We start from the raw sequence: 21,945 nt of genomic DNA, 5'->3' as shown, positions 1-21,945 counted from the left end.
AGCACAAGAATTGCAGCGAAAAAGATTGTGTCATCTCGGAAAGTGCAAGCTGCCTGCTAGTGGAAGTATTCCTGACGGCGACAGAAAAAGGTAGGAATTCAAAATTTTTACGGTGTTAGATGTGAATGAGAGTCACCATGCAATTGATGAAAATAATCGTTGTCGAAGAAATAATTTATATTCAAAATTAATGGAATGAATATTACAACAGTGAGTTAATTTGAAAACGAACCACTTTTGATATTTCTGGGATTATAGAAAATGTGTTAATATACAAAAATAAATGGATTTTATTTCAAGAGGGATGTTTTTTGGGGTTTTTCTATTAAATTGGAAGTACTTTTTAGTAGGGGTGGAAAAAACCACTAAGATTTAAATTGGGAATTTTAAATGGGTAGCAAGGTTGAGTGATATCTAATTTGAAAGATTTTTTGGGAAAAATGATAATTGTTAAATAAGAATAAAGTGAATTATTTTTAAAGTTTGATATTTATAGAAGCTTTTACTTGAATTCTTTGCATGTAGTTATAATTTTTCCAGGTAAGTTCACTTAAGGCTTGTTGTGAATTATTATATAGATGTCACATTTAATTTGTTTTTTTCCTTTTTTATAGTAAGACCTTAAAAGTGAATAGAATAATTACTTTTAAGAACGTTTCATACCAATATAGGTTCATAAACGTTTTGTTTTAAAGATATCGGGTGTGGAAAACTTTAGAAGAAATTTTAATTATTTTTCATACTTTCTTAAAATAAATTTACCTATGAAATATTAACGTTTTATCGTAATTATTATTTGAGTGTTATGGATCAGGAATATGTAGTAATTTAAGATAGAAAATGAACTATATATTATTTTTAAGGATATTCTGTATGTATTAATATTTAATTTTTTAGATGATTTTAATATGTATATAAGATAAGAACACATAGTGCAAAGGTACTAATGATTTTTATCACGATACAGGAGTTATGTGTATAAAATAGAATTGTAAATTTGGAATTGCTTAATGCATATGTTATGTGAAATAATTGCGTTAAGACAATGGGAATTCATAGCAGAACCAATTAGGATTAAATGGTGGATGCGAGAGAAGAGATTTTTATGTGTGGCGCCATCTGGGAGTCTGCGTTGCAAGTTTCTTCTTTGTGTGGTTTTGCAGATTTCTTTTTGGTGTGTTTTTGCAGATTTCTTCTTCGTGTAAACTTGTAGATTTCTTGTTTGTGGTAATTTTCTGTGCATCGTGCATGACAATAATGACATTTTTTTATAATTGTACTGTAAGAGTTTTTCGTTTGTTTATTTATATCGAAATGTGGAAATTAACAAATTAACTTAAAAGCGTGCGTTTGAAAAGAAAATGTGGAATTTAAAATTGAAAAGCACAACAATAAAAGTGGTGTCATCTTAGTCGATCCATAGAATATCCGTGGAATTAGAAATTAAGAGGTAAGAAAGAGAAGAAACTCATTGTCAAAGGAGTTTTTAGTAATTGTCAACTTTCAATAACTATTGTAGTATTCGCAGATTAGATAAATTTGACTTTTTTCTAACGCAAGGAAAACTTATTTTGGGTACCGCCTTAAAGCAGCTTTTTGATAAAGATCATACTGTTATGATTCAACTTGTACTTGTAATTTGAGGTTGTCTAGTGTTGAGTTGCAAGATTGGTGAGATCCCAATATTCTTGTGTTTAACTAATGCTATTGAATATTATATTCTTCGTGTAAAACGTATGTACTATAGTTGCCTCTCTTTTCTTTCCAGGACAAGAACCACAGCAAAAGGTTGTGAAATTGTGTGTGCGTGTGTGTGTGTCCACTCGGAATGCAGTGAAATGATTGTGTCATCTCGGAAAGTGAAAACTGTTTGCTGGTGGAAGTATTGCTGACGGCGACAGAAAAAGGTAGGAATTTAAAATTTTTATGGTATTAGATTTGAAGGAGAGTTACTATGCAAGGAAAGAAAATAATTGTTATCAAAGAAGTAATTTATATCGAAAAAGAATTGAACGAGTATTACAACAGTGTATTAATTTGGAAACAAACCACTTGATATTTCTGGGATTATAGAAAATGTGTTAATATACAAAAATAAGAGGATTTTATTTCCAAGGGGGACTTTCTTTTGGGGTTTTGTATTAAATTGCAAATACTTTCTAGTACAAAGGGAAAGAACCAGTAAGAATAAAATTGGGAATTTTAAATAGGTAGCAAGATTGAGTGATACCTTATTTGAAAGGTTTTTTTTAAATTTTTTTGGTTTTCTGGAAAGGTTTTGGGAAAATTGAAGTTTAAGCTATAAAGAAGTTTCGTTAAGAAAGGTTTTTGGGAAAAATGATGTCTAAACTGTAAAGAAGTTTTCTTATAAAAGGTTTTGGGAAAAATCATGTTTCGTTATTAAGGGTACGGAAGAAAAATTGTTTATTAAGCGGTTAATTATTCCAAAGGGTGTTTATTATTTGTTAAATAATGATAAAGTGAATTGTTTTTAAACTTTGATATTTATGGAAGCTTTTACTTGAATTTGTTTGCAAGTAGCTGTAATTTTTGCAGGTAAGTTTGCTTAAGGTTTTTGTGATTTATCATACAGCTTTTACCTCGATTTGTTCTTTTGCTTTTTTGTAGCAGGACTTTAAGAGTGCATAGAATAATTACTTGGAAGAACATTTCATACCAACATAGGCTCGTAAACGTTTGGTTTTGAAGATATTGGGTGTGGAAAATTTTAGAACAATGAGGTTATTTTCATAACGTTCTTAAATTAAAATTACCTATGTACTATTAACGTTTTGTTACAAAAAAGTGGGCCACTGTATTTAGTATTTCATGTTGTGTTTTATTATTACAAGTTCTAAAATTGAAGGAATTCTAACCTAGATGAAGATTCGCGGTTTTTTGCGACGTTGCCAGTTCCTCCCTTTTCTCCCAAAACGAAAATGAATGATTTAATTTTCATTTGATCTTTGAATTTCACGGTGAAATAGCACATTTAACAAATTCATTGCTCAGGGAAATTATTTATCATCATATTTTAAATAGGAAAAACCATCCCAGAGGTGTTTCGGGCAGTTAATGTGTTAAAAAACACCTAAGAAACCGATGATGTATCAATTATTACTATTAGGTCATGAGTATTTGCATTTACTCGATTTAAATGGTTGTTTTAATAATTATTATGAAAATTTGGAAACAAAAACACGTGTAGTAAAGGATACCGAGGAAGGAATGGTAATAATTGATACATGATGGATTTATTAGTGGTTTTTTAACACATTTACGGCCCGAAACAACTCGGGGGTGATTTTGTCTAATTGAGATATAATGATGAATGAATTCCCGGAACAGGGAATTTGTCGAATGTGCTATTTCACCGTGAATTTGGGAAGGTGTGAAAATGATTTTGAGAGAAGGGGAAATTTTTGCAGGGGAAACTGGGGATTTTGATCCAGGTTAGAATTTCTTAAATTTTTAGGATTTCTTGCACAAGCCGGCAACACTGTACGGCACCGGGCCCAAAGAGGGCCCGGACAAAGTGACGGACGCGACGCAAAGTTACGTGGAGGCGATTGGCCTCCAGGTAACTTGGCGAGGAGTCGGCCAGTTTGGCCGACCCCTCTTTGGGGGTCTTCAACCTCGTTTTTCGGATTCGGCAGAACGACAACGTCGACATATCGGAGTCATCCCCTTAGAGAGCGGGGGAACGCGGGAATTATTCATGGGGCCAGCATGAATAAGGCCTTTGTTCCCGGCGCTCTCCGAAAAGATGGCGGCGACATGCGCCGCTGCCGTTAACTGGTCTCGAATCCCGAGTAGATGAAGACGATGGGAATCGTCAAAAGCGCGAATGTCTATACACTTAATTTTCTGGAAGCGGTAGGGTTTTCGCGTGGCTCCATCTTTTAGTTGTCGGAAAAGGAAGTTAAAATTGTAAAAGACGAGAATGAGATAACCTCGTGGATTGTCAAGAGTGTCTGGAAAAAGTAAATGAAGATGTAAAATTTTGGAAGTTAATTATTAAAAAATAAAAGAATTGATTATCTACTGGATTCAAGATTAGAAGATTGCGATCCACAAATTTACAAAGTAAGAAGAAAGTAAAGAAATACTGGATTTTTCCATAAAATTTACTCTAACAGTGGAATTTGAAATGGTACCGTGGATGGAGAAATATTATAACAAAGAGGTAAATTAAGGATCTAAGAGCATACATTTCTAGGAAGCAAACGGAGGGACGTATTAAAAAAGGGAACACAGAAAGAGTGGGTCTGGAACAAGTACCTTTTTGGTTAGGTTTACGAGCACGAGATTAGTAGTGAGGATTTTCAAGAGAAAACCTAAAAGGATGGACCGAACGTTTAACCTACACATTAGGAAGAAAGAAGGTCGGTTGCTCCTCAGATTTGATATAAATAAGATTAAACCATTAAGATTATAGGGGATTTCCTCGACAGATCAACAATGACCAAGGAGCCAGAGGTAGACACACTTAACTTTATCCAAAATTTGTAAGGAAAGTTGGATTATTGTCCATATTCATCGATAGGAAAGGCACATTTTTGAGTGGAGGACCGAAAAGAATATAGGTTAAGAGCAAAAAGATACCAAGGTAGTACATTGTAGCTTTATCGAAGAATAGTGTTTTATTTATTTCTTCTTAGCGAAAAGGATATGATTTATAAGGGAAGGAAAGAGGGTGGTTACTTGGATACATGGAATTTTGAAAGACAAAAATAGGAAATTACAAGAACAGCAAAAGTGAAAATGATCGAATAAGCTGACTGGGGCCGAGTAAAGAGAAAAAGAAAGGCAGCCAAAGTATTTTTTCAGCAGGAAGGAGATATCGATATTTGGAGGATTGCAAGTAAGTGGATTATTAGGAGAATGCTTTTTGTCTTAAGAGGAATAGGAATTTCTTAGTTATTTTGATGCATCAGAAGGACATTTGATTAATTTAAAAGGAATTGTGTGAAAAATTGTACCATAACTTATGGATTATTTTGGAATTGAATATTTGAGAAAATAGAGTATTTAATTGGAGCACCGTACTACCGGAAAGGGTAATTTTATTTTGAATTTGTATGTGAGTATAGTAGGTAGGGTGTTTTATGGATATTTGGAAAATTCACCATTATAAGTATTATTTGTCTTATTGGAAATAATTTATTTAAAAGGTAAGAGACAACAAAAGGTATTACACATTGAAGATTAAAATTGATTTATGTAGAAATGGTGAAAATATATTGTTACATTAGTAGATATTATAGGAAATTAAATTGTGATTATTATTTAAGTGTTATAGGTAAGGAGGATGTAGTAATTTAAGATAGAAAATAGACTGTGTTTAGTTTTTTAAGGAGACAAAATAGATACATTTCTGTAGCTATTGATATTTAATTTTTTAGACGATTTTAATATTTATATAAGATAAGAAAATATGGTGCAAAGGTATTAGCAATTTTTGTCAAGATACAGGAATTACGTGTATAAAATAGAATTATAAATTTGAAATTGTAGATGTATATGCTATGTGAAGTAATTTTGTTAAGATGTTAGGTATTCATAGTAAGTAAAAGTAGGGATATAGTACAGGATTTCTCAGGGTATTTTTCTTTTGAGGGAGGTAAAAGATACGGAGGGGAGGTAGGTGGAAAAATGTACGAGAAACATGCATATAGAATGTAAAACTTTAAAGAAACACTGGGTAGGATAGCAATTAGGAGTAAACGGTGGATGCGAAAGAAGATGAGAGATTTAAACACAAAAATAGGACTTTATTTGTTATATGGAGGGATAATATAAAGACATGTAAGAAGAACGGGAGGGAATGCAAATAGCTGCATAAAAGAAGAGAGAAATTTGTTAGTAGATTATTTGTTAATAGCAAAGATTATTCCTCCTGGATTTCGAGGATAAGACTAAGAAAGAACATTTATTTTAGAGAGAAGTAAGAAGAGCTTTCAGAAGGAACAAATGAGCATGCATATTAAAATTAACGATATTAATGAAGGTATTAGGTAACTTATGGAAAACTTGTTTGGAAGGATAGAATAAGGAAAGTTACATTATTATATTTTATTAGTGTTAGTATGTAGTCATTGCCAACTAGGAGCTTCCTAAAATTGTAGAGGAACTTTAGGGCTTAGAAAAGCCATTCGGGCGATTTTTCTCGGAAGATCTTTGGAAAAACACCGTTTTTTCAGGATAACTTGGGGATTCTTGTACAAAATGGTGAACGAGATTTATTCACTGAAACCGTGAAGTTAGGAAAAGTAATTACAGGAAAAAACCGAAATTGTGAGGTCTAAGTGGAATTAGGGACGACGAATTTGGAAGGTTTAGCGATTTGGTGTTTTTGGAAATTTCTAAGCAGCTCAGGAAGGGCTGAAAAAAGACTTGGAAGAAAAAGCATTGGACAAGTCAAGTGAGAAGTAGAGATTGCACGGGGGTACAGTATTCATTGGAGAAGATAAAAGAGAGAAGGTGGAAAACAAGATTGGTTTATTTTGAGGAGGGTTTGAACAAGTGGAATTGTGTGTAAAATAAAGGGATGAATTTGGACGATATGGCAAATGAGGTTTTCTTTAAAAAATATTAAAAGGAAGATGGATTATAGAGCGTTATAGATTTGAAAGATTTTTAAAGAAATTATTTTAATTGTTTCTAAATTAACATTATGTATGATAATTTTTTATAGTGTTGTTTACGTATAAGTAGGATATTTATTAGTTTTTAACTTTTGTAATTGTAAACTAACGCAAAAGAGATAATAAGAGGGACAGAGGAGGGTAGGTTGACGTAGCCTTTTTAAGATAATAGGATGCTCCACATAATTTACACACAAGTGGGCCACGTGTACAAATTATTGGAGTAACATTAAACTGGCACCAACAGGTACTATCACGGTTCTAAAGGATTTATTAGAACTGGGAATTTGCTAGTCTGCTTTTTCGTGTTTTTACTTCATTTTATGATTGATTAGTATGTTATACCGTGTTTCTTGCAGGAGTAGGCTCTTTACGTAGTCTATATACTGTGCTGGTGAGATATAATTTGTATTATTTCAGAATTTTATTAGTGCTTTAGTCTTGTGTGAAATAGACTGTTAGGACGTAGGTTCTATTTTAATTGTACAGGGTATAGGGAAATAACTTTGTCAAATTTAATCGAAGATCGAGAACATTATTTGGAACGAAGAGTTCTTTTGAACAGGAAAGAGAAACGTTTGTAAATTGACGAATTTTTATTTAGAATTAGAAAATTAGAATGGCTAACCCGAACTAACCAGGATTAGAATGGGAAGTACGAAGGTAGCAAAGTTATTTCCCTAACACTGTATATTATATTTACGGCGGGTGCGTGTAATCCTCGGCGGCGAGTTGGGATTGACGAAGCTAGAAACGTAACGTTGCTTTCGTATTTAATGAGAAAGTAAAGCAAATGGGGAAATTACCGTGATATTTGAGGAGATTTAATTTTTGGACGTCGTCGTAAAGAAGGGAACTATTAAACTGAGTCATTTAAAATGGCCATTCGAAGTTGAATCATTAGTAGTCAGCTGTGGAATTTTACACGAGAGAAATAGAAGATGAAAAGTAGGTCGCAGCGGGATCGTACGAATTTGAACGACAGGGCAGAGTGAGGTTATATTGCTTTATTTATTACTACTTTTAACTTTGAAGATTTCGATTAAACATTTAAGCTATTTTTTAAGAAAAGAGGTCGAATTGTTTAAAAAATGAACAATAATTGTCGAAAATGTCGTCCATTCACTTGAACGTACAAATTTACCAGAACTTTGATACTTTGGAAGACACGGTCGAGAATTCGTGGGGTGATAACTGCACACTGCCCAAATTCGTCGTTTGAAACTTTGATTACGTGTATTTACGGTGTAAAAGTATTATAAAACTGGCAACAAGAAGCAACCCAGAGGTGTGATGTGCGGGGGCCAAGGTGGGTAGATATGCTTAGTGCACGAACTTATTAAACGATCGATTGACTTCTCGAAGGTAAACTAAGGTTATAAGAGCTGTGGTTATATTAAGTTGAACATAACCGTGTCTTAATTTGTCTAAAATGTAAAGCAGCCTTTTGATAAAGATCTGATTGTTTTGAGTCAACCGGTACTTGTACTATGAGGTTATTTAATGTGAGTTGCAAAGATTCCAACGTTCTGGTGTTTAACTAAGGATATCGAATATTATATTCTTCGGGGAAACGTAAGTACTATAGCTGCCTCTCTTTTTTTTCAGGACAAGAACTGCAGCCAAAGGATGTGAAATTGTGTGAGTGTGTGTCTGTGTTCATCCCAAATGCAGTGAAATGATTGTGCCATCTCCGAAAGTGGAAGCTGTTTGCTGGTGGAAGTATAGCTGACGGCGACAGAAAAAGGTAGGAATTTACAATTTTTATGCTGCTAGATTTGAGGGAGTGTTACTATGCAAAGGAAGAATATAATTGTTATCAAAGAAACAATTTATATTCAAAACGAATCGAAAGAGTATTAAAACAGTGAGTTAATTTGAGAACGAATCACATTTGATATTTCTGGGATTATAGAAAAAGTGTAAATATACAAAAATAAGGGGATTTTATTTTCAAGGGGGACATTCTTTTGGAGTTTTTTTTATTAAATTGCAAGTACTTTCTAGTACGAAGGGAAAGAACCAGTAAGAATAAAATTGAAAATTTTAAATAGGTAGCAAGATTGAGTGATACCTAATTGGAAAGGTTTTTGTTTTTAAATTTTTTTGGTTTTCTGGAAAGGTTTTGGGAAAATTGAAGTTTAAGCTGTAAAGAAGTTTCGTTAAGAAAGGTTTTTGGAAAAAATGATGTTTAAACCTTAAAGAATCTTCGTTACTAAATGTTTTGGGAAAAAGGATGTTTCCTTATTAAAGGTATCAAAGAAAAATTGTTTATTAAGAGGTTAATTATTCCAAAGGGTCTTTATTATTTGTCGAATAAGAATAAAGTGAATTGTTTTTAAACTTTGATATTTATCGAAGTTTTTACTTGAATTTGCTTGCATGCAGTTATAATTTTTGCAGGTAAGTTTGCTTAAGGTTTTTGTGATTTATGATACAGCTTTTACCTCGATTTGTTCTTTTGCTTTTTTGTAGTAGGACTTTAAGAGTACATAGAATAATTACTTGGAAGAACATTTCACACCAACATTGGCTCGTAAACGTTTGGTTTTGAAGATATTGAGTGTGTAAAATTTTAGAACAATGAGGTTATTTTCATAACGTTCATAAATTAAAATGACCTATGTACTATTAACGTTTTGTTACAAAAAGGTGGGCCAGTGTATTTAGTATTTCATGGTGTGTTTTATTATTGCAAGTTCTAAAATTGAAGGAATTCTAACCTAGATGAAGATTCGCGGTTTTTTTTTGCAACGTTGCCAGTTCCTCCCTTTTCTCCGAAAACGAAAATGGATTATTTAATTTTCATTTTATCTTTGAATTTGACGGTTAAATAACACATTTAACAAATTGATTGCTCAGGGAAATTAATTATCATCCTATTTTAAATAGGAAAAACCATCCCCGAGGTGTTTCGGGCAGTAAATGTGTTAAAAAACACCTAAGAAACAGATGATGTATCAATTATTACTATTAGGTCATGAGTATTTGCATTTACTCGATTTAAATGGTTGTTTTAATAATGATTATGAAAATTTGGAAACAAAAACACGTGTAGTAAAGGATACCGAGGAAGGAATGGTAATAATTGATACATGATGGATTTATTAGTGGTTTTTTAACACATTTACTGTCCGAAACAACTCGGGGGTGATTTTGTCTAATGATGATGAATGAATTCCCGGTTTGGGGAAGGTGTGAAAATGATTTTGAGAGAAAAGGGGGAATTGGGAAATTTTTGCAGGGGAAACTGGGGATTTTGATCCGGGTTAGAATTTCTTAAATTTTTAGGATTTCTTGCACAAGCCGGCAACACTGTACGGCACCGGGCCCAAAGAGGGCCCGGACAAAGTGACGGACGCGACGCAAAGTTACGTGGAGGCGATTGGCCTCCAGGTAACTTGGCGAGGAGTCGGCCAGTTTGGCCGACCCCTCTTTGGGGGTCTTCAACCTCGTTTTTCGGATTCGGCAGAACGACAACGTCGACATATCGGAGTCATCCCCTTAGAGAGCGGGGGAACGCGGGAATTATTCATGGGGCCAGCATGAATAAGGCCTTTGTTCCCGGCGCTCTCCGAAAAGATGGCGGCGACATGCGCCGCTGCCGTTAACTGGTCTCGAATCCCGAGTAGATGAAGACGATGGGAATCGTCAAAAGCGCGAATGTCTATACACTTGTTTCTTTGGAAGCGGTGGGTTTTTCGCGTGGCTCCATCTTTTAAGGGTTCGGAAAGGTAGTTAAAACGGTAAAAGACGAGAATGGGATAACCTCTCAGATCATCACGAGTATTCCGAAAAAGTAAATAAAGATGTAAAATTTTGGAAGTTAATTATTAAAAAATAAAAGAATTGATTATCTACGGGATTCAAGATTAGAAGATTGGGATCCAGAAATTTCCAGAGTGAGAAAAAGTAAAGAAATACTGGATTTTTGGATAATATTTACTCCAACAACGGAATTGGAAATGGTACCGTGGATGGGAAAATATTACAACAAAAAGGTAAATTAAGGACTTAAAAGCATACATTTCCAGAAAGCAAACAGAGGGAGTTATTAAAAAACAGAATACAGAAAGAAATGGTCTGGAACAAGTACCTTTTTGGTTAGGTTTACGAGCAGGAGATTAGTAGTGAGGGTCCTCAAAGGAAAACCTAAGAGGTTAGATCGAAAGTTTATCCTAGATCTTAGGAAGAAAGAAGGTGGGTTGCTCCACAGGTTTGATATAAATAAGATACACCATTAAGATTATAGAGGATTTCCTCGACAGATCAACAATGACCAAGCAGCCAGAGGTAGACACACTTAACTTTATCCAAAATTTGTAAGGAAAGTTGGATTATTGTCTATATTCATCGATAGGAAAGGCACATTTTTGAGTGGAGGACCGAAAAGAATATAGGTTAAGAGCAAAAAGATACCAAGGTAGTACATTGTAGCTTTATCGAAGAATAGTGGTTTATTTATTTCTTCTTAGCGAAAAGGATATGATTTATAAGGGAAGGAAAGAGGGTGGTTACTTGGATACATGGAATTTTGAAAGACAAAAATAGGAAATTACAAGAACAGCAAAAGTGAAAATGATGGAACAAGCTGACTGGGGTCGAGTAAAGGGAAAAAGAAAGGAAGCCAAAGTATTTTTTCACAAGGAAGGAGATATCGAGATTTGGAGGATTGCAAGTAAGTGGATTATTAGGAGAAAGCTTTTTGTCTTAAGAGGAATAGGAATTTCCCAGTTATTTTGATGCATCAGAAAGACATTGATTAATTTAAAAGGAATTGTGTGAAAAATTGTACCATAACTTATGGATTATTTTGGAATTGAATATTTGAGAAAGTAGAGTATTTAATTGGAGCACCGTACTACTGTAAAGGGTAATTTTATTTTGAATTTGTATGTCAGTATAGTAGGTAGGGTGCTTCATGGATATTTGGAAAATTCGCCATTATAAGTATTATTTGACATAATTTGTTTAAAAGGTGAGATAACAGGTGTTATTATAAATTGAAAATTAGAATTTATTTGCATACACATAGTGAAAGTATATTATTTTTGAATTAGTAAATATTTTGTGAATTACATTATGATTATTATTTAAGTGTTAAGGATAAAGATGTAGTAATTTAGGATAGAAAGTAAACTGGATATATTTTTTATAGGAAAAAATTAAGTACATGATTTGTAATTGTTTAGATGATTTTAGTATTTATATAAGATAGGAAATGATAGTGGTAAGGTAGGTACTAATAATTTTTGAGGATATAGAAATTATGTGTATAAACTCGAATTGTAAATTTGAAATTGTAGATGTATATGCTAAGTGAAGTAATTGTATTAAAATATTAGGTATTCATAGTAAGTAAAGGTAGGGACATAGTACTGGATTTCTTAGGGTATTTTTCTTTTGAGGGAGTGGAAAAATGTACGAGAAACATGCAAACAGAAAGTAAAACTTCAAAGAAACTGGATAGGATAGCAATTAGGTGTGAAGGGTGGATGCGAAAGAAGAGTAGGAATTTAAACATAAGAATAGGACTTTATTTATTATATGGAAGGATAATACGAGCATTTGTAAGAAAAATGGGAATGAATGAGAAAGAATGTATATTAGAAAAGTAGAATTTGCCAGTAGGTCATTTATGTATTTATAGTTCATAAGAAAGTAAAGATTATTACTTTTGAATTGTAACAGTAGAGGTGAGGAAGAGCTTATGTATATTTTAGAGGTAAATAAGAGGAGCTTTTAGAAGGAACAAATGAACACGTACATTAAAATTAGAGATAATTTATGGAAAACCTATTTGGAATGATAGAATAAGGGAAGTTATTACTTTATTATATTTTATTAGTATTAGTAAGTAGTGATTGTGAACTGGGAGCTTCTTAAAATTCCAGAAGAGCTTTTGGAGGAGCTAGAAAAGCTATTTTGGCAATTTTTCCTGGAAGATCTTTGGAAAAACACTGTTTTTTCAGGATAACTTGGGGAGTCTTGGACAAAATGGTGAACAGGATGTATTGACTGAAATTGTGGAGTCAGGAAAATTGACTATGGGAAAAAACCGAGATTGTGGAGTCCTAAAAGGGGTCTAACTGGAACTTGGGATGATTAATTTAGAGGATTTAGGGATTCGGTGCTTTTAAAAATTTGTAAGAAGTTCAGGAAGGAAGGGAAATGGTCAGTGGAGATAAGATTTTTTCCTGAAAGAGGAGAACTGGAAAAAGACTTGGAGGAAAAAAGCATTAGGCAAGTGAAGCGAGAAGTAGAGATTGGAGTAGTCATTGTATAAGAGATAAGAGAAAAGACAAATAACAAGATTGGTTTATTTCGAGGAGAGTGGGGAAAGAGGTCTTCTTAAGAAGACATTAAGAGGAAGATGGATTATAGAACATTAGAGATTTTAAGGATTTTTAAAGAAATGGTCTTAATTATTTCTAAATTAGAATACTATTTAGGGATAAGTAGGATATTTATTAGTTTTTAACTTTTGTAATTGTAAACTAAGGTAAAAGAGATAATAGGATGCTCCACATAATTTGCACACAAGTGGGCCAAGTGTGCAAATTATTGGGGTAACATTAAAATTGCTAGTTTGTTTTTCTATGCTGCGTTTTGAAGAAACACGGAAAAGTATTTTATATTTGTGCGTTTTACACATTATTTTTAAATGGAAGAATTTTTTCACGAGTGCTTTGGTCTTTCGTTAGAGAGATTATTATTTTATTATCAGATATATTTGTCATTTTATTTTAATTATACATCGTGTCGGGGAAATAACTTCGGAATGGGAAAGGAAGAAGATTCGTAAACGTAACTATTTTCATTTCTTTGGAAAAAGAGAGACACATTTGAAGAATTGGCAATGTGTCTTTTAGTTTGTTTCATTTGGATACTTGTTTAGAAAAGGAGAAATCAAAGTAGGAAAGTTATTTCCCTAACACTCCGTACAATTAGGATAAGTGGGTGTCATCGTTAGTTACTTGTGAAGGACGACGAAATTAATATTAAATTGCAACATTGCTTTTATAAGCAAGGAGACGAGGAAGTAACGAAAAGAAAGAGGACGGGATGATTCCCGCGCATTTTCGGAAGTTATCGTACCGAGGGAACCATCAGAACCGACATCTGCACCGAAAATTGACGTTCGAAGTTTGCACGAGAGAAACGGAAGACGAAAAGTAGGTCGCGAGGAACGCATCGCGTAGCTCGACCATTTTCTGTCAAAAAGAACTTTTTGACAGAGCGGAGAGAGGTTACGTCGCCATATTTACTTTGTATTTCGAAGAAGTTAAGGCGTATGACTAATTTTTAACAAAATTAGTCTAATCGTTCGACAAATGAACAATAATTGTAGAAAATGTCGTCCATTCACTTGAACGTACAAATTTACCAGAACTCCGATACTTTCGAAGACATCGCGGAGAACCGGTGGGGTGATAACTGCACACTGCTCAAATTCGTCCTTTGAGACTTTGATTAGGTGTGCTTACGGTGTAAAAGTGTTATTTTATAAAACTGGGAACAAGAAGCAACTCACCCAGGGGTGTCAGGTGGGTAAATATGTTCGGTACAGGAACTTATTAAAGGAATGACTACATTCTCGAAGACAAACTAAGGTTATTCGAGCTGTGGATGAAGGAATTTGTCTAACAAATAAAGCAGCTTTTTGATAAAGATGTGATAGTTTTGAGTCAACCGGTACTCATATTCTGAGGTCATGTAGTGAGATTTGCCACGATGAAATGTAAAGATTTCAAAGTTCTCATGTTTAAGGATATTGAATATTAAATTCTTCGTGGAAAGTATGTGCTAAAGTAGCCTCTCTTTTCCTTTCAGGACAAGAACTGCAGCCAAAGGATGTGAAATTGTGTGTGTGTGTGTCTACCTCGAATGCAGCGATAAAGATGGTGTGATCTGGGAAAGTGCAAGGTGTCCAGTAAAGAAAGTTTTCCGAAGGCAACAGAAAAGGTAGGAATTTAAAATTTTTATTGTGTCAGATTTGAGGGTTAAGCAGTTGAAGAAAATAATATTGAAAAGAATTGGAAAGAGTATTCTAACAGGGTGTTAATTTGAAAACGAACCATCTCTGATATTTCTAGGGTTATAGGAAAAGTGTAAATATACAAAAATAAGTGGATTTTATTTTCAAGGGGGATTTTGTTTTGGGGTTTTGTATTAAATTGCAAGTACTTTTTGGTAGGGGTGGGAAGAATCACTAAGATTTTAAATAGGTGAAGTGATACCTAATTTTTTAAAGAATTTTTTGTCTTTTTATTAAAAGTTTTGGGGAAAAATGATATTTAAACAGTAAAGAAGCTTCGTTACTAAATGTTTTAGGAAAATTGATGTTTAAACAGTAAAGAAGTTTCGTTAAGAAAGGTTTTTGGGAAAAATGATATCTAAAGAGTAAAGAAGCTTCGTTACTAAATGTTTTGGGAAAAAGATGTTTTCTTATTAAGGGTATCCAAGAAAAATTGTTTATTAAGATGTTAATTATTCCAAAGGGCCTTTATTATTTGTGGAATAAGAATAAAGTGAATTGTTTTTAAAGTTTGATATTTATCGAAGCTTTCACTCGAATTTGCTTGCATGCAGTTATAATTTTTGCAGGTAAGTTTGCTTAAGGTTTTTGTGATTTATGATACAGCTTTTACCTCGATTTGTTTTTTTGCTTTTTTGTAGCAGGACTTTAAGAGTACATAGAATAATTACTTGGAAGAACATTTCAAACCAACATAGGCTCGTAAACGTTTTGTTTTGAAGATATCGGGTGTGGAAAATTTTAGAACAATGAGGTTATTTTTATTTATAACGTTCTTAAATTAAAATGACCTATGTACTATTAAAGTTTTGTTACAAAAAAGTGGGCCACAGTATTTAGCTTAGTATTGCATGGATGTGTTTTTATTATTGCAAGTTCTAAAATTGAAGGAATTCTAACCTAGATGAGGATTCGCGGTTTTTTTTGCGACGTTGCCAGTTCCTCCCTTTTCTCCCAAAACGAAAATGAACGATTTAATTTTCATTTGATCTTTGAATTTCACGGTTAAATAGCACATTTAACAAATTCATTGCTCAGGGAAATTATTTATCATTCTATTTTAAATAGGAAAAACCATCCCCGATGTGTTTCGGGCAGTAAACGTGTTAAAAAACACCTAATAAACCGAAGATGTATCAATTGTTACTATTGGGTCATGAATATTTGTATTTACTCGATTTAAATAGATCTTTTGACAATTATTATGAAAATTTCGAAACAGAAACAAGTGTAGTAAAGGATACCGATGAAGGAACGGTAATAATTGATACACGATCGATTTATTAGTTTATATAGGTTTTTTAACAGATTTACTGCCCGAAACACCTCTGGGGTGGTTTTGTCTATTTGAGATATGATGATAAATGAATTCCCGGAACAGGGAATTTGGGGAAGGTTTGAAAAACATGATTTTTTATTTTGAGAGAAAGGGGGGAATTGGGAACTGTTGGCAGAGGAAACTGGGGCTTTTGATCCGGGTTAGAATTTCTTAAAATTTTAGGATTTCTTGCACAAGCCGGCAACACTGTACGACACCGGGCCCAAAGAGGGCCCGGCAAAGTGACAGACGCGACGCAAAGTTACGTGGAGGCGATTGGCCTCCAGGTAACCTGGCGAGGAGTCGGCCACTTTGGACCGACCCCTCTTTGGGGGTCTTCACCCTCGTTTTTCGGATTCGGCAGAACGACACCGTCGAGAACACATCGGAGCCATCCCCTAGAAAGCGGGGGAACGCGGGAATCTTTCATGGGGCCAGCATGAAAGATGCCTTAGTTCCCGGCACTTTCCGATAAGATGGCGGCGACATGCGTCGTTGCCGTTAACTGGTCTCGAATCCCGAGTAGATGAAGACGAAGGGAATCGTGAAAATCGCGAATGTCTATACGCTCGTTTCTTTGGAAGCGGTGGGTTTTTCGGGTGGCTCCATCTTTTAAGGGTTCGGAAAGGAAGTTAAAACGGTAAAAGACGAGAACGGGATAACCTCTCGGATCGTCACGAGTATTCCGAAAAAGTAAATAAAGACGTAAAATTTTGGACGTTAATTTATTAAAAAATAAAAGAATCGATGATCTACGGGATTCAAGATGAGAAGATTGGGATCCAGAAATTTACTCTGTAACAGAGTAAGAAAAAGTAAAGAAATACCGGAATTTTGGATAATATTTACTGGAACAGTGGAATTCGAAATGGAAACGTGGATGGGGAAATATTACAAAGAAAGAGGTAAATTAAAGACCTAAAAGCAAACATTTACAGGAAGCAAACGGAGGGGCTCACGGAAAAACAGAACACAGAAAGAAAGGGTCTGGAGCAAATACCTTTTAGGTTAGGTTTACGAGCACCAGATTAGTAGTGAGGTTCTTCAACAGAAAACCCAGCAGGAAGGATCGAACATTTAACCTACAAATTAGGAAGAAAGAAGGTGGGTTGCCCCACAGATTTGACATAAAAAGATTGAAACATTAAGATCATAGTGGATTTCCTCGACTGATCACCAATGACGGAGGGGCCAGAGATATAGACAAGGAACTTTACCAAAAACTTGTATCGAAAGTTGGATTATTGCTCACATTCAAGGATAGGAAAGATAGATTTTTCACCGGAGTAGTCGGATTCAAAAGAACTTAAGTTAAGGGCAAAAAGATAGCAAGGTAGTACTTTGTAGTTTTATCGAAGGACAGTGGTTTATTTATTTCCTCTTAGCAAAAAGAATAAGATTTATAAGGGAAGGAAAGAGGAAGCTCACTAGATGGATACATGGAACTTTGGCAAGAGAGAAGTAGGAAATTACGAGAACAGCAAAAGTGAAAATGATCGAAGAAGCTGACTGGGGCCCAGGAAAGGGAAAAAGATAAGGGCCAAAGTATTTTTTCACAAGGAAGGAGATTGTGAGATTTGGAGGATTGCAAGTAAGTGGAACATTACGAGATTGCTTTCTTATGTTAAGAAGAATAGGAATTTGCTTGTAGTTAATAAGTAATTTGTGAGTTTAATTTTGAAAGTTAATTAAGAATTTTCTAGTGTCTAGTGATGTATCAGAAAGATATTTGATTAATTTAAAAGGAAATGTGTGAAAAATTGTACCATAACTTATGGATTATTGTGGAATTGTAATTTGAGAAAGTAGAGTATTTAATTGGGGCACCATATTACTGTAAAGGGTGATTTTATAAGTTAGTACAGTAGGTAGGGTGTTTGATTGGTATTTGGAAATGTAAGGTGAAATGTTCACCATTATAAGTATTATTAGAAATAATTGAGGATTAGATTTTATTTATATAAACATAGGAAAAGTATATTATTTTTAAATTAGTAGATATTGTAGGAATTGTGAATTACATTGTGATTATTATTTAAGTGTTAGGGATAAAGATGTAGTACTTTAGAATAGAAAGTAAATTGGATGTATTATTTTTTATAGGAAAAACTAGGTACATGATTTGTAATTGTTTAGAAGATTTGAATATTTATATCAGATAGGAAAGCATAGTGTAAAGGTACTGGTGATTTTTGTGAAGGTACAGGAATTATGTATTTGAAATTGTCGATGCATATGCTAGGTGAAGTAATTCGGTTAAGACATTAGGGGTATTCATAGTAAGTTTAAGTAGGTAGGGACATAGGAAAGGATTTTTTAGGCAATTTTTCTTTTGAGGGAGGAGATATAGGTGGAAAAATGTAACAGAAACATGCACATAGAATGTAAAACTGCCAAATTTGAGAGAAATTGGAAAAGATAGGAATTAGAAGTAAATGGTGGGTGCGAAAGAAGAGGAGGGATTTAAACATAAGAATAGGACATTATTTATTATATGGAAGGATAATTTGAGCATATGTAAGAAAAATGGGAAGGAATGTACATTGGAAAAGTAGAATTTGCCACTAGGTTATTTATGTATTTATAGTTAATAAGAAAGTAAAGATTATTTCTTGTGAATTTCAAGGATAAGAGTAAGAAAGTACATGTATTTCAGAGGGAAGTAATTAGAGCTTTTAGAAGGAACAAATGAATATGTAATATGTATATTAAAATTAGTGATATTTATAAGGGTATTAGGTAACTTGTGAGAAACACGTTTGGAGGGATAGAATAAGGGAAGTTGCATTATTATATTTCATTAGTGTTAGTATGTAGTCATTAGACATGTGTCAGCTAGGAGCTTCCTAAAATTGTAGAGGAACTTTAGGGCGTAGAAAAGCCATTTGAGGAATTTTTCCCGGAGGATATTTGGAAAAAAGTCTGTTTTTAAGCAATACTTGGGGATCCTTGGACAAAATGGTGAACGAAATTTATTCACCGAAATTGTGAGGTCTTAGAAAGGATGTAACCGGAACTAAGGACAAAGGGGAAGATTTGAAAGAGGCTTAGGAAGGGCCGGAACTGGTGAAAGGAGATAAGATTTATTTTGAAAGATGAGGAAAACTGGAAAAAGACTTGGAAGAAAAAAGCATTTCCAGCAGTGGACAAGTCAAGTGAGAAGTAGAGATTGGAGCACTGTGGTGCAGTATTCATTGGAGAAGAGAAGAGAAGAGATAAGAAAAAAGGTGTATAACAGGGTCGGTTTATTTTGAGGAGAGTTTGAATATGGTGGGCAAAGTGATAGGATGAATTTAAACGATATAGCGAATAAGGTCTTCTTAAGAAAGCATTGAAAGGAAGATGAATTTGAACGATTTTTAAATTAAGATATTATGTATATAGGATAATTTTTGTGAATGTAATATTAATAGAGAATAAGAGGGAAGAGGAGGGTAGGCTGAAGGGGCCTTTTTAGGATGCCTCACATAATTTGCACACAAGTGGGCCACGTGTGCAAATTATTGGGGTAACACTAAACTGGCACTACTAGTAGGTACTTTTACGGTTCTAAAGGATTTATTAGAAGTGGGAAAGTTAAGAAAAAGAGAGGTAGGGAATTGCTCGTTTGCTCGTTTACTTTTCCAAATTTGTACTACATTTTATGATTGATTAGTATTTTATACTGTGTTTCCTATAGTAGTAGATTCTTTGTGTAGTTCACGTACTGTGTGGGTGAGATATAACTTGTATTATTTTAGAAATTTATTAGTGCTTTAGTCTTGTGTGAAATAGACTGTTAGGACGTAGGTTCTATGTGAATTGTACAGGGTATAGGGAAATAACTTTGTCAAATTTAACCGACGATCGAGAACTTTATTTGGAAAGAAGAGAAAGGGAAAGAGCAATGTTTGTAAATTGAGGAATTATTATTTAGAATTAGAAAATTAGAAAGGCTAACCGGAACTAACCACGATTAAAATAGGTAGTAGAAAAGTAGCAAAGTTATTTCCCCAACACTGTACATTTACTGTACGTGTATAATTCTTGGCGGGTTCCGATTGACGAATTTTAGGTTAGCATTAGCAGTCAGCTGTGGTAATTTACACGAGAGAAATAGAAGATGAGAAGTAAGTCGCAATTCGATCATGCGATTTGGAATGACAGAGTAGAGTGAGGTTATATTAATTTATTTATTACTATTTTTAAGTTTGAAGATTTCGATTGAAAATTTAGGCAATTTTTTAAGAAAAGAAGTGTAATTGTTTAAAACATTGATAATAATTGTGGAAAACGCGGTCCACTCATTTGAAAGTTGAAGTTTACCAGAACTTTGATACTTTTGAAGACATTGTCGAGAACTTGTGTGGGGTGATAATTGCACACTGTTCCAATTCGTTCCTTGGGGCTTTGACTACGTGTGTCGATTGTCTCGGAAGTAATTTTTGAAAACTGGGGACAAGAAGTAACCCACTGGTGTAAATTGGAATTGGTCGAAGGATTCCACATAACATTTTCGAAGATGAACTGAGGTTATACGAGCCATGGCTCCATCACCTCGGACATAACCCCATCGTACTTTGTCAGGGTGTGCGGATGAAGGTATTTGTGGAACAAGTAAAGGTGCCTTTGGAAGTATTTGAGGATTATTTGTATTTTAGATTTGCATAGTTTGAGAATTTGCACATTCCGAGCTATGAAAGTAGGTATTATGACTGAGGAGTGTTGGGAATGATGGATTCAGAAGATTATTATGTGTATTATGTGGTGTCTCATTGAACTAGGTGCAATGAATTGTCATTGTTTCAGATTCCGAAGGATGAAGTACTCGGAACACTTGCATTTGGTGATAGGTGCCAGGAGATAAGTCGAGGGGACAATGTCTTCAAGAAAGCATTGGAGGTTTGAAGCTCCTTAATTAATTTTGTGAGAAAACAGATGAAATGCATACAGTAACTGAGAAAGGAAAAGGGAGAAATGGAAGGATCCAATGGTAGGTAAGTGATAAAAGTAAGAAGTAGTGATAGGTCGAGGGATTTGAGAAGAAGAGTATTTTGTGAGGAACGAAAAGTGAATTGTACTTTTTCCTCTAAATTTGAGAGTCGAGTAGATGTGTAATTGGTACTCGAGCAGTACAGTTTGTGATATTGTGTGGTTCTTTAGCATTGCTCATGGCTCGTGTAAGTAGAAATGGTGGATTCTTTTGAATTGTAAAAGGGGTTAAGGGATAAATAAATGGAAAGATTTGAAAGTACATTGCAGGGTACTAGTTTCTTAATGAATTTTTGAGAGAAACATATGAATTTAGTAAAAGTGCAAAGAAACTTTTCGTTCCTAGATAGGAAATGAGTGTATTTTCGATTTTATGATTATGAAAAGTGTTATTTTTGATAAAAGATGAAATTTAAAATTGAAATAACTAATTTTCTATGGTTTATGTATTATTTAACTGATTTTTGATAACATTTCTGTTTGTAATTTACTAACTGGATATTATATTTATTAAATTTGTGACTCTTTTTGTATTACTTTTGATGACTCGAAAGAGTACTTGTCGAGGTGATACATTAGAGTGGTGGTATATTTGGTAACTGTATATTATTTATTATTTTTTAAGAAGCTTTTAGAACTAAAAGAAGGGTGTTTCTTCTGACTGCAACTAATAAAAGCAGAATTGAAGGATTTTGTGTGAGATTATTTCTAAACCTGTTACCCGATGAATAGGAAAGTGGTCTTTTGGGATTCGTGAGAGGATTGGGTTTATGCATTTTTGTCTTATTTTGTGGAAATGTAGTAACTTTTTATAGGTATTGTCTATATTTTTGGAAACATTCCCCGCAGTATTATGACTGATTTAGAGCTTGTAGTTTGTAAATTTAGTATATTTAGTATTTATTGATGAATATTATTGGTGTTTCTATGAATGAAGAAGAGATACATGGTCTGCATTATATTGAGAGATG

At 33.9% G+C, this 21,945-nt stretch overlaps 1 long non-coding RNA gene across 6 annotated transcripts; it reads left to right on the top strand.

The window, feature by feature from the left end:
• LOC136418201 (uncharacterized) lies at positions 1-21,616 on the top strand. 6 transcript variants are annotated; one of them, XR_010752891.1, is made up of 11 exons: positions 1-90; positions 1,769-1,907; positions 4,220-4,385; positions 4,455-4,609; positions 4,662-4,864; positions 8,256-8,394; positions 14,481-14,612; positions 16,942-17,107; positions 17,160-17,336; positions 17,389-17,594; positions 20,792-21,616. It is a non-coding gene; the product is annotated as an uncharacterized lncRNA (long non-coding RNA). The 6 variants fall into 6 exon arrangements; XR_010752888.1 differs by lacking the exon at positions 1-90 and adding an exon at positions 1,260-1,450; XR_010752890.1 differs by lacking the exons at positions 1-90; positions 1,769-1,907 and adding an exon at positions 3,949-4,153.
• The last annotated feature ends 329 nt before the right edge of the window (positions 21,617-21,945 follow it).

Source organism: Euwallacea similis, chromosome 33 (genome assembly GCF_039881205.1).
Source record: "Euwallacea similis isolate ESF13 chromosome 33, ESF131.1, whole genome shotgun sequence".
Lineage (NCBI taxonomy): Eukaryota > Metazoa > Arthropoda > Insecta > Coleoptera > Curculionidae > Euwallacea > Euwallacea similis.
This window is presented reverse-complemented; position numbering and strand designations above follow the sequence as displayed.